The following is a 12,105-nucleotide window of genomic DNA, read 5'->3' as shown; positions in this document are numbered from 1 at the left end:
CAAAATAAAGCTGGATTACAATATATTTTCCTAAACAAGTTTCGAAGTACCATCCACTCCTTTCTCCTTTTTCTCAATTACTTTTTATTAAATGTACAGGTATGTCATTTCCTTTGTTTTTATACCATTTGATGAAAAACTATGCACATGATTCAAGATTTATAGCAAAACCTGAACTGGAATGGACAAACAAAATATGTGAAATGCAAGAACCATGCTTAGCAATAGCAGTCAAAATGGTTTCTATTTGATGCATATAATCTCCAAAACCCCATTTATATACCAAACTCAAATAAATAATTATACGTTTCTGGTGTAATTAAATCAAATGAAATTCTGGGCTATACACCCCAACGAAATGTAGCCATTTTGAACTGCGAGAACTAGGGAAAGGTCCTATTCACACCTGATTCATGCCAATCCTGACATACTCTGGCATGAATCTCTCTGAGCTCTTGGCTGTGTGCACCACTGTGCATTTTTGCTGTGTTTTTTCTGCGCCGAAATGGGCCATAAACGCTAGGGTGCCAGCTAATGCAATGACAATCCTGAAGTGCTGTGCACGTGATCAGGAATTTTCCTGTCAGGATTGTTATTGCGTTAAAATCTGCAGCATGTCAGTTCTTTGTGCATTTCTGCAGCGTTTTTCACCCTTTGAATTCAATTGAGTCGGGTATAAAAATATTTGCGGATTTGCTGAGGATGTTTGCTGCGTAATTGACTGACTCAATTCAAGTCAATGAGTCAAAAACGCAGCAAAAACGTACAAAGCATTGACCGAGATTCCCATCAGCCTACGGCCGCTTCCGCTGATAGGCTGATGGGAATGTATAATGGGAGGGCACCATCCAGTTTTATGGATCTACATGCAGTATACTGTTATGTTCTGCTACCAAAGCTAAGGAAAGAGAGGAGATCTGTCCCTACTATAGGACTCAGCTGAATCCCTACGATGTAACAGGGAACCTGATCCTGCGATCAGACCTGCTAAAGTCCTAATCTAGTCTGTACGGAGACCTATAGATGTGGGGAGGGAATCCCTACAAGTACTAAGGACTGGGAGGAATATGGGACACCTCCTAACAGAAATAGTAGCAGACAGACGAACAAACAAAATAGATAGAACATAGAGGTCCGTAGACCAAGCAAACTAACAGAGTTAGATACAGAGCACAGGCTAGCTAGAAAGTAGATATACAATGAAGTCCAGCAAAGCCAGAAGGGCGGAGCAGGATTAAATAGGCCAACAAGGTCATGTGACCAGCAAAGGAAAAAAAACCTAACAGCAAGGTTCTAACAGTACCCCCCCTTCTAAGAGGATCCTCCGGATCCCCTAGGACCAGGCTTATCAGGAAATCTCCTGTGAAACGCTCTGATAAGTCTGGACGCGGAAACATCATCTGACCTCACCCAAGAGTTATCCTCGGGTCCGAAACCTTTCCAGGCCACAAGATACTGCAAACTACCTCTATACCGTCTAGAGTCAAGGATGCGAGAAATTTCATATTCCCCGTCCTCCACCACCGGAGGAACAGAGGCAGAGGCGTCACCATCCGACACAACAGCTTTTTTTAACAGAGAGACATGAAAGACCGGATTAATTCTCCAGGAGGTAGGAACCTCCAACCTAACAGCAGATTGGTTGACAACCTGAAGCACCTTAAAGGGCCCTACAAACTTGGGACCCAATTTCTTAGAAGGAATCCTCAACCGCAGATTCCTAGAGGACAACCAAACCATGTCACCAACAGCGAACAAAACCTCCTGTCGTTTCCTATCAAAGTAGTCTTTAGATTTTCTGTTGGCCTCCTGAAGATTACCACGCACATCCGTCCAAACTCTTTCCAAATCACCGGAAAAATTCTCCTCCTCAGGCACGGCAGATCCCAACTTGGAGAACGACCCAAACGACGGATGTCTCCCAGAACAACAAAAAAAAGGCGAACAACCAGCAGAAGAAGATGTATGATTGTTCAGAGCAAATTCGGCAAGTGGCAGAAACTCAGACCACCCCTCTTGATTGTCTGCCACAAAACAACGCAAGAACTGCTCAACATCCTGGTTTTTCCTTTCTGTCTGGCCATTAGATTCAGGATGATATCCGGACGAAAACGACAAATGAATTCCCAACCTGTCACAAAAGGCACGCCAAAAACGAGCCACGAACTGAGGACCCCTATCAGAAACAATGTCAGTAGGAACGCCATGAAGTCTGACAATTTCCTTGACAAAGGCCTTAGCGAGAGTTTTAGCGCAGGGCAGTTTGACGAAGGGAACCAAGTGACACATCTTGCTAAAACGGTCCACGACCACCCAGATGACAGTAAAACCCTCAGAGGGGGGAAGGTCAGTTATAAAGTCCATAGCCAAATGTGTCCAAGGAGCACTGGGGACCTCCAAAGGACAAAGCAACCCCGCAGCAGGAGTATGTGAGGACTTAGATCTAGCACATATAGTACATTGGCGCACCCACTTAATGACTTCCTTCTGCCATCCAGGCCACCAAAAACTGCGACCCACCAGTCTCTTGGTCTCAGAGATTCCGGGATGACCTGCCAACCGAGATTCGTGACACTCAACAAACAAATCTCTCCTAAAGGTCCCAGGCACAAACAACCTCCCATGAGGAGTGTTAGATGGGGCATTCTCCTGAGCTTTAAGAATCTCATCTTCCAAAACGGAGTCTAAAGCAGCTATCACAACACCTTCTTGTAAAATGTTTTCCTCTTTCTCAGCACCGACTATGGGAGAAAAACTGCGAGACAAGGCATCCGCCTTAACATTCTTAGTACCAGGGATGTAAGTAACGGAGAAATTAAACCGCGAGAAAAACAGTGCCCACCTAGCCTGACGGGCATTCAGGCGCTTGGCAGCATCAAGATATATCAGATTTTTATGATCCGTAAGAACCTGAACGGGAAATTCCGCACCTTCCAAGAAGTGGCGCCAGTGTTCAAATGCGAGTTTAATAGCCAATAATTCCCGATTACCAATATCGTAATTCAGTTCAGTCTCCGAAAATTTTTTTGAAAAAAAGGCACAGGGATGTAATCCATCCCCGTTATCCTGAGACAATACTGCGCCAACCCCCACAGAGGAAGCATCAACCTCAACCAAAAACGGCCTAGTAACATCAGGCTGCATAAGGATGGGAGCAGAGGTGAACCTCTCCTTGAGATACACAAAAGCTTCAATGGCCTCAGAAGACCACTGAACCGCATCAGCACCTTTCCTGGTGAGATCAGTCAGAGGTTTGACAATACTAGAAAATTTTTTTATGAATTTTCTGTAGTAATTGGCGAAACCCAAAAACCTCTGTATCGATTTCAAACCAATAGGCCTAGGCCATTCCTGCACAGCCTGAACCTTAACCGGATCCATCTCAAAACCTTTGCTGGAGATAATGTAGCCCAAAAAACTAATTCTCTGTACAGCGAACTCACATTTCTCCAGCTTAGCAAAAAGCGAATTGTCCATTAATAACTGTAATACCTCACGCACGCTCCGCCAATGAGACTCCAGATCTGGCGAATAAATCAAAATGTCATCCAAATACACAACCACATTTTTACCGATCAAAGGTCTAAGGATGTCATTAATCAGATTCTGAAAAAATGCAGGAGCATTAGTAAGACCAAAAGGCATAACCAGATTCTCAAAATGACCCACAGGAGTGTTAAAAGCAGTCTTCCATTCATCACCCTCCTTCATGCGCAACAGATTGTATGCCCCCTTAAGGTCAATTTTAGAGAACCACTTGGCCCCCAATAACTGGTTAAACAGATCAGGAATCAATGGCAGTGGGTAAGGATTGCGTACCGTAATTTTGTTAATCTCACGAAAATCCAGACAAGGACGTAAACCGCCGTCCTTTTTTTTTACAAAAAAAAATCCAACCGCCACAGGAGACTTAGAGGGCCTAATGTGACCGGCGGCCAAACTTGTCTGTATGTATTCCTCCAAAGCCTTCCTCTCAGGAATAGTAAGGTTAAATAAACGACTTTTAGGAAGAGTCGCTCCAGGGACAAATTCAATAGAACAATCATAGTCTCTATGGGGAGGCAAAACCTGCGATTCCTTCTCAGAAAAAACTCTCCAAAAATCCTGAATAGGAACAGGCAATTCTCCCCTATCCAAAGCTGCAATACGCCCGTTACAACACTTGTCATAACATTTATGGCTCCAGGATTTAATTTCACTGGTAGACCAATCCAGTACAGGATTGTGAAATTTTAACCAGGGCAAACCCAATATTACTGGAGAAGGCAAGTTATTCAACACTACCAAATCCAATTTCTCATGGTGAACACCATTAATAGTGAGAGGAAATTCACTGACCTTGAGAGTAATATTCTTCAAAGGGGAGCCATCCACAGAAACCACAGCAATGGGGGATGATAAAGGTTCAGGTTTTAAATTGAGTTTTTCCACGAATCCCCCATCAATTACATTCAGTGTAGACCCGCAATCAACAAACACCCGAAATTCCATTAATTTTTCCTGAGCAATCGTGGAAGCAGCTAAAAATATACCCTTGGAATTTAAACAGGCAATACGGGCGTGACTGACCATTTTTTTTTCTTTCTTCATACGAAGCTCACAGCCTTTAATCAAATGACCAGATTTTCCGCAATAGAAACACAAGCCTTCCGAAAAACGACGGTCTTTTTCTTGAGAGCGAGGTGCCACCGATCCAATCTCCATCGGTTCACCACTGTTAGTACACACATTCTCATAACGAGAAACTGACATAGCAGAGGATTTGCTCTCATTAACCCTAGCACGCAGTCTTCTATCCACCCGTATAGCTAATTGCATAGCCTGTTGCAAATCCTGAGGTGTAGGATAAGCAATTAGCAGGTCTTTAACCCTTTCACTGAGCCCAGCAAGAAATAGACTTTTCAGAGCAGAATCGTTCCACCCTGTTTGAGTGGACCAACGACGAAAATGAGTACAATATTTTTCGACATTACCTGATCCTTGTTTTAAACGTCTCAACTCAGTCTCAGCTGATGCCACACGGTCAGGATCATCATATAATAGTCCTAAAGCAGAAAAAAAACTATCCACTGATCTGAAGCATGTATCACTAGGTTGCAAAGAAAAGGCCCACTCCTGAGGCTCTTTGCGCAAAAGTGACATTATGAACCCTACGCGCTGGGATTCATCCCCAGAGGACTTGGGTCTCAAACGAAAATACAATAAGCAAGCATTTTTAAATGAAAAAAATTCTCGATGTTCACCAAAAAATAAATCCGGCAAACATACCTTAGGCTCCAAGAAATATGCTCCAGGACAGTTACTCACGTGCTGACGGAGCTCGGCCACTTCCAGAGAGAGTCCCTGCAGGTGTTTAGCCAAATCCTGAACAGACACCATGATGGAACAAAAAAAAAAATATCTTTCCTTAGAGAATTTGCAGGCTGGACTTACTGTTATGTTCTGCTACCAAAGCTAAGGAAAGAGAGGAGATCTGTCCCTACTATAGGACTCAGCTGAATCCCTACGATGTAACAGGGAACCTGATCCTGCGATCAGACCTGCTAAAGTCCTAATCTAGTCTGTACGGAGACCTATAGATGTGGGGAGGGAATCCCTACAAGTACTAAGGACTGGGAGGAATATGGGACACCTCCTAACAGAAATAGTAGCAGACAGACGAACAAACAAAATAGATAGAACATAGAGGTCCGTAGACCAAGCAAACTAACAGAGTTAGATACAGAGCACAGGCTAGCTAGAAAGTAGATATACAATGAAGTCCAGCAAAGCCAGAAGGGCGGAGCAGGATTAAATAGGCCAACAAGGTCATGTGACCAGCAAAGGAAAAAAAACCTAACAGCAAGGTTCTAACATATACCAAACATGAACATTGTAAATCCAAACAGAAACAGAGGTATACTATAGAAGCCGTGATCACCAATAAATAATTAGATGTAGAAAAATATATATAAATTTTATTTTAACATGAATGCATACGTCAAAAGACACAAAAATATATTAAAACAAAAGTAAAAACTCAGTGCTGACAATCACTGAGTGAAGGCCCATCCACAAAATGTACTAACCCCTTAAATGCACATGCAGAGGGTAACCACTACCCAATATTATCTCTGATGGTTAATACCACATAATGGCCAAGTTATGGTCACATGAAAAAATATGTTTCAGAATAAGTGAGCCAAGATTACACAGTCATAAGCACTGCTAATATACTAGTCCCTTATAAAGGTAAGAGATACACATGCCTCTATCCAATATTCACTCTGTGGGTTGATACCCCATAATGCCCCAGATGTGGGTACATGAAAATATATGTCTCAGATTAGATGTGCCAAGATTACACAGTCATGACCCTACTAAGGACAATGTATATTTATATTTAACCCTGAAAAGGAGATATGGTGAGAGCACAATCAGATATGAAAACATCAAATAGACTAGCATATCAGCATAGATGAGCAAGTCAATAAGTATAGCTCCCATATGTTCACAAAGGGAATATAGATTGTTCCGGCATATAATAGAGCCAGGCAACACTTATATCTAAGCATAGAACAAACTATAAATCAATAAGTATAGCTCCCATGTGTTTAAAAAGGGAATATAGACTGTTCAGGCAAAAAATAGAGACAGGCAACACTTATATCAGAGCATAAGGCAAACAGCCTATAAAGCCATGAGATCTATAAAGCTTCCAGAAAATTCCTTCACGGAAAAGTGAATATACCCATAACCTGCATGGATGAAACCCTGCACCAGATGCTGCAGGACAAAGAGTAATGTGGATGGGCCGTCAGTGCCCAACGCGTTTTGCCACCGGCAGTGGCTTCATAAGGGGCCTATAGGCAAGTGTCCAGACGTACTTTATATAGGAATGAAAATCATAGTTATTGATGAATCCGCTGTTGAAGCGGCACATTGTTACTGCATGCCCCCCCCCCTCCGGCAAAAGCGCAACCTCCAACCTGGAAGTAATCTCAATATCCCACGGTAATCCGGGAGTGAGGTCACTGGAGTTCAATCAGACGACGAGCTCTAGTGACCTCACTTACTACACAGATGCTGCGTGAGAATTTTCGCACGCCTCACTGGTGCAGTAAGTGAGGTCACCCGAGCTTATCAGCTGATCATCAGCTAATTTAACTCCAGTGACCTCCATCCCAGCAGCTCAGCGCTATAAACTGACTGTCAGTGTATAACCTGCTGTCCACTAGAACAGTCACACCAGTGATTGCTGATGTGACTGATCTAAATGTGACCCAGATCTTTGTGGGACACTCTGGATTATGTTATCACATCAGACAGGTGAGAGATATGGTTGTTTTTTTATTTTTGTTTTTTTACAGTTCACAACAATGCCTTCAGCGAATGGGCGTTAGGCGAGTATATGGTGTATTTTATTTTTAAATAAATGATTAAAACCATGTGGAATTTTATTTAAAATAAAAATATTTTTTTCTTGCCGTGTCTTATTTCCAAATCTTTAATATGGAGTTAGTAATGGGGGCATCTTATAGACGATTCCATTACTAACCTGGGCTTCATTTCAGCTGCCAATACAAGGCTGACACAAACCCCAACCCTATTACACTACTTGTCACCGCACCAAGGCAAGTGGGAAGAGCCGAGGCTAAGCACCAGATTTGGTGCATCTTATGGAAGTGCCATTTCTGGGGCCACTAAGAGCTGATATTATTAGCCTTCGAGGGAGCACCCGATCCATGGCCTGTTCCCTGGTTATTAATATCAATCCGCAGCTGTCTACCTAGCCTTTAGATTTGGTTAGATTTTATAGGTGGACCATACATAAATTTTTCCTGTGGTCCCCCTGAAATTTAGCCAGTAAAGGCTAAGCAAACAGCTGTTATTAATAGCCAGGGGACATCTTTGGCTAATGGCCCCTTCTCAGGCTATAATATCAGCCCCTAGTGGTTGGCTTTCCCTCTGCTGGTTATGAAAATGAAGCGGGAGCCCACGCCATTTTTTTAATTTTAGGCTATGTGCCCACGATCCGGATGTAGCAGAGCTTTAGACGCAGCATTTTTCACTAAACCATGAGGATTTACCGCATTCAATACATTCTAGTGATCAAATTTCTGTTGTGAAGACGAACGACTCCCAAGAGAAATTGACATGCTGCAGTCCTGAAAGACGTGCTGCATGTCGATGTCCGCAGGTGATCCGAAGCTTCAGATGCACGCATAGTGGACATGGGATTTCTAGAAATACCATCCACTATGCTGTAACATCTGGCTGCTGCGGGTTTGAAGCTGTGTCAAACCCTCAGCATTTCCTGATCATGGGCAAGTACCCAAACTCACGCACAGCATATCAATTTCTGTAGTGGAGTTGCAAGTCTCCGCTGCAGATTTTAAATTGATGGAAATGTCATTACATGAATTACATGAGGTGGATCCGCATATACTGACAAAACAAGAGCATAGTAGTAGTGGGATTAGGGTTAATGGTATTAGGTATCGTTGACACCCAACTCTAGCTTTAGTAATGAAGAGGTGTCAGCCATACACCCTCATTACTAAACCTGTAAGTAAAGAGTTACATAAACACACACACACTCACTGAGACTAAAACACTTTATTTTAAATAAAATAGACACATTCTTTAATCATTTAAATTATCCAATATGCAAATGCAGAAAGCTTGCAGAATTTTTTGAAATCAAATACTGAACTTGCACACATAGCCTTTTTCATCAACCATTTGAATCAACAAATATATTGTAACACTTTGTCTCCATATCTAAGGGTTCTAGCACTTGAGCCAATGTCTGATGGAAATGCACAGAACTATGGAATCCTATGGACAGCTGCGTGAACAAACACTGCACATTTTCCACTATGAGAGCGAAACTGAGCACAGGCTGCTGAGTTAGCGGGACAGAGCTGTTTGTAATATTAAGCCAAGAAACCACTTTACAATCCCTACTCAGCTGTGACATGAATTATGGGACTGATGCACCGAGATGAGCAGCTGAAGGAGTACACAAGTCTCAACTCCACACCCTTTCTGAAGCCACCATCTTCCTTCCTCACTGGAAAAATAACACTGTCACATAAGGGATCTACGCCTTACAAGGACGCCTCGTTTTTCTAATTTACTGATGGCAATCCTTACGTTAGGGACTGCTCCATCAGGAATTGTGCACTGGCCGGGAAAAGGTGGTAGCTTGTCACCTCAAATTTTAACCTAAGTTACCATTCAGTTTTCTTTGAAATCCATGAATCAGGCAACATGTTTTTCAAAGCAATAGTTCCAAGCTTGTCATCAACATTTTCCTCAACAGGTAAACTCAAAAGCTTTATTAAAGTTTTGTGAATGTCAAACTCCCCCCCCCCCCCATCCAGAGGAACAAGAACAGATCAAATGTTAGCTCCTTTGTTTTACACAAATCAACAACAATCCCCATAGCCCCAAGACATCAATGCCTAGAATAGTGAAATCCAACTGTGGCTTTACCTTAAAAGAGCATCAAAGACCCCTTTGCCTTAAAAGCTCAGGTTCATAGTAGGACTTATTACAACTTGAATACAAGAACCTTCAATACCTACCGGAGTGTATTATCAGGCGCCCCAGGGGGTGGGTGTAACTTGCATCCTCTTACTGAAATTACAGCTCCTGCATCAATGAAACTGTCTTCCCATGGAAATCCCTCTATTTTCTCTTTGAAATAACGTCTGTTGTCCAGGCCCATTAATCCTTTGAGGAAGCTGAGGGAAGTCCAAAATATCCTCCATGCTCATGCACTGTTCCCCTCGCTTCTATAGCACGAAAGAGATCATCTGCTAAAGTCTCATCCTCATGTTTCCTCAGGCTCCTCCAGTAAAAGAACATATGGTGGAGGAGGGGTTCCCCCTCTCTGAACAGCATTGATCTCTGTATCTGGACAGAGCTGCTGGAGCGAAAGTTCCTGTACACACAGGGATAACCTTCCTAAGCCAATTATACTACTGCTACTTTACTATATAGTTATACTTTAAATCATCAATTTGTGTAGTTCCCATCTATCTAAGGGTTTTGTTATTTGTTCCACCAGGGCGGACACTGACAGCTTAGGTTCACAGTATGATGAGGCCATGGGACCCCCGAAGCCTCAGGTTCCGAGCAACAGGCCAGATTGCCCTAATTAATAATGCCCTATAAGCAGGGGTATACAAATATATGACATGGTCCCATAGCAAATTTTCTATTATACACAGTGCCTTGTGAAAGTATTTGGCCCCCTTGAACTTTTCTACCTTTTGCCACATTTCTGGATTCAAACATAAAGATATAAAATTCTAATTTTTTTGGGAGGAATCAACAAGTGGGACACAATCGTGAAGTGGAACGAAATTTATTGGATATTTTAAACTTTTTTTAAAAAATTGAAAACTGAAAAGTGGGGCGTGCAATATTATTCGGCCCCCTTGAGTTAATACTTTGTAGCCCCACCTTTTGCTGCGATTACAGCTGCAAGTCGCTTGGGGTATGGCTCTATCAGTTTTGCACATCGAGAGGCTGAAATTCTTGCCCATTCTTCCTTGCAAACAGCTCGCGCTCATTGAGGTTGGATGGAGGGCGTTTGTGAACAGCAGTTTTCAGCTCTTTCCACAGATTCTTGATTGAATTCAGGTCTGGGCTTTGACTTGGCCATTCTAACACCTTGATACGTTTATTTTTGAACCATTCCATTGTAGATTTTGCTTTATGTTTGGGATCATTGTCTTGTTGGAAGATAAATCTCCGTCCCAGTCTCAGGTCTTTTGCAGACTCCAACACGTTTTCTTCCAGTATGGTCCTGTATTTGGCTCCGTCCATCTTCCCATCAATTTTAACCATCTTCCCTGTCCCTGGTGAAGAAAAGCAGGCCCAAACCATGATGCTGCCACCACCATGTTTGACAGTGGGGATGGTGTTTTGAGGGTGATGAGCTGTGTTGCTTTTACGCCCAACATATCGCTTTGCATTGTGGCCAAAAAGTTCGATTTTGGTTTCATTTGACCAGAGTACCTTATTCCACATGTTTGGTGTATCTCCCAGGTGGCTTGTGGCAAACTTCAAATGAGACTTTTTATGGATATCTTTGAGAAATGGCTTTCTTCTTGCCACTCTTCCATAAGGGCCAGATTTGTGCAGCGTACGACTGATTGGTGTCCTACGGACATACTCTCCCACCTTAGCTGTAGATCTCTGTAGTTCATCCAGAGTGATCATGGGCCTTTTGGCGGCATCTCTGATCAGTCTTCTCTTTGTTCGAGATGAAAGTTTAGAGGGACAGCCGGGTCTTGGTAGATTTGCAGTGGTCTGATACTCCTTCCATTTCAATATGATCGCTTGCACAGTGGTCCTTGAGATGTATAAAACTTGGGAAATCTTTTTGTATCCAAATCCGGCTTTAAACTTCGCCACAACAGTATCTCGGACCTGCCTGGTGTGGTCCTTGGTCTTCATGACGCTTTCTGCACTTGAACAGAACCCTGAGACTATCACAGAGCAGGTGCATTTATATGGAGACTTGATTACACACAGGTGGATTCTATTTATCTTTACCAGTCATTTAGGACAACATTGGATCATTCAGAGATCCTCACTGAACTTCTGGAGTTTGCTGCACTGAAAGTAAAGGGGCCGAATCATATTGCACGCCCCACTTTTCAGTTTTTAATTTTTTTTAAAAAGTTTAAAATATCCAATAAATTTTTTCCACTTGACGATTGTGTCCCACTTGTTGTTGATTCTTCCCCCAAAAATTTGAATTTTATATCTTGATGTTTGAAGCCAGAAATGTGGCAAAAGGTAGAAAAGTTCAAGGGGGCCAAATAATTTCACAAGGCACTGTATACCCCAACCATGTATACAGTACAGACCAAAAGTTTGGACACATCTCATTTAAAGATTTTTCTGTATTTTCATGACTATGAAAATTGTACATTCACACTGAAGGCATCAAAACTATGAATTAACACATGTTGAATTATATACTTAACAAAAACGTGTGAAACAACTGAAAATATATCTTATATTCTAGGTTCTTCAAAGTAGCCACCTTTTGCTTTGATGACTGCTTTGCACACTCTTGGCATTCTCTTGATGAGCTTCAAG

The 12,105-nt window shown here is 42.4% G+C and overlaps 1 protein-coding gene across 4 annotated transcripts in view; it reads right to left on the bottom strand.

The window, feature by feature from the left end:
* LOC141273084 (uncharacterized) overlaps positions 1 to 12,105 on the bottom strand; it is a 167,467-nt gene that overhangs the window by 113,384 nt on the left and 41,978 nt on the right. For 2 of the 4 annotated variants that reach the window (XM_073684446.1, XM_073684449.1), the window contains exon 1: positions 9,573 to 9,842. The exons of the other annotated variants lie outside the window; for them this stretch is intronic. The gene's annotated coding sequence lies outside the window, so the exon portion shown is untranslated. Of the gene's footprint in view, positions 1 to 9,572; positions 9,843 to 12,105 lie in introns of those variants that run through there. 4 annotated transcript variants of the gene reach the window in all.

The sequence above is a fragment of the Phyllobates terribilis genome, unplaced genomic scaffold (genome assembly GCF_046119375.1).
Source record: "Phyllobates terribilis strain yellow unplaced genomic scaffold, ASM4611937v1 Scaffold_5__5_contigs__length_657084704, whole genome shotgun sequence".
Classification (NCBI taxonomy): Eukaryota; Metazoa; Chordata; class Amphibia; order Anura; family Dendrobatidae; genus Phyllobates; species Phyllobates terribilis.
Note: the sequence above shows the minus strand (reverse complement) of the source record. Positions and strands in the feature narration are given on the sequence as shown.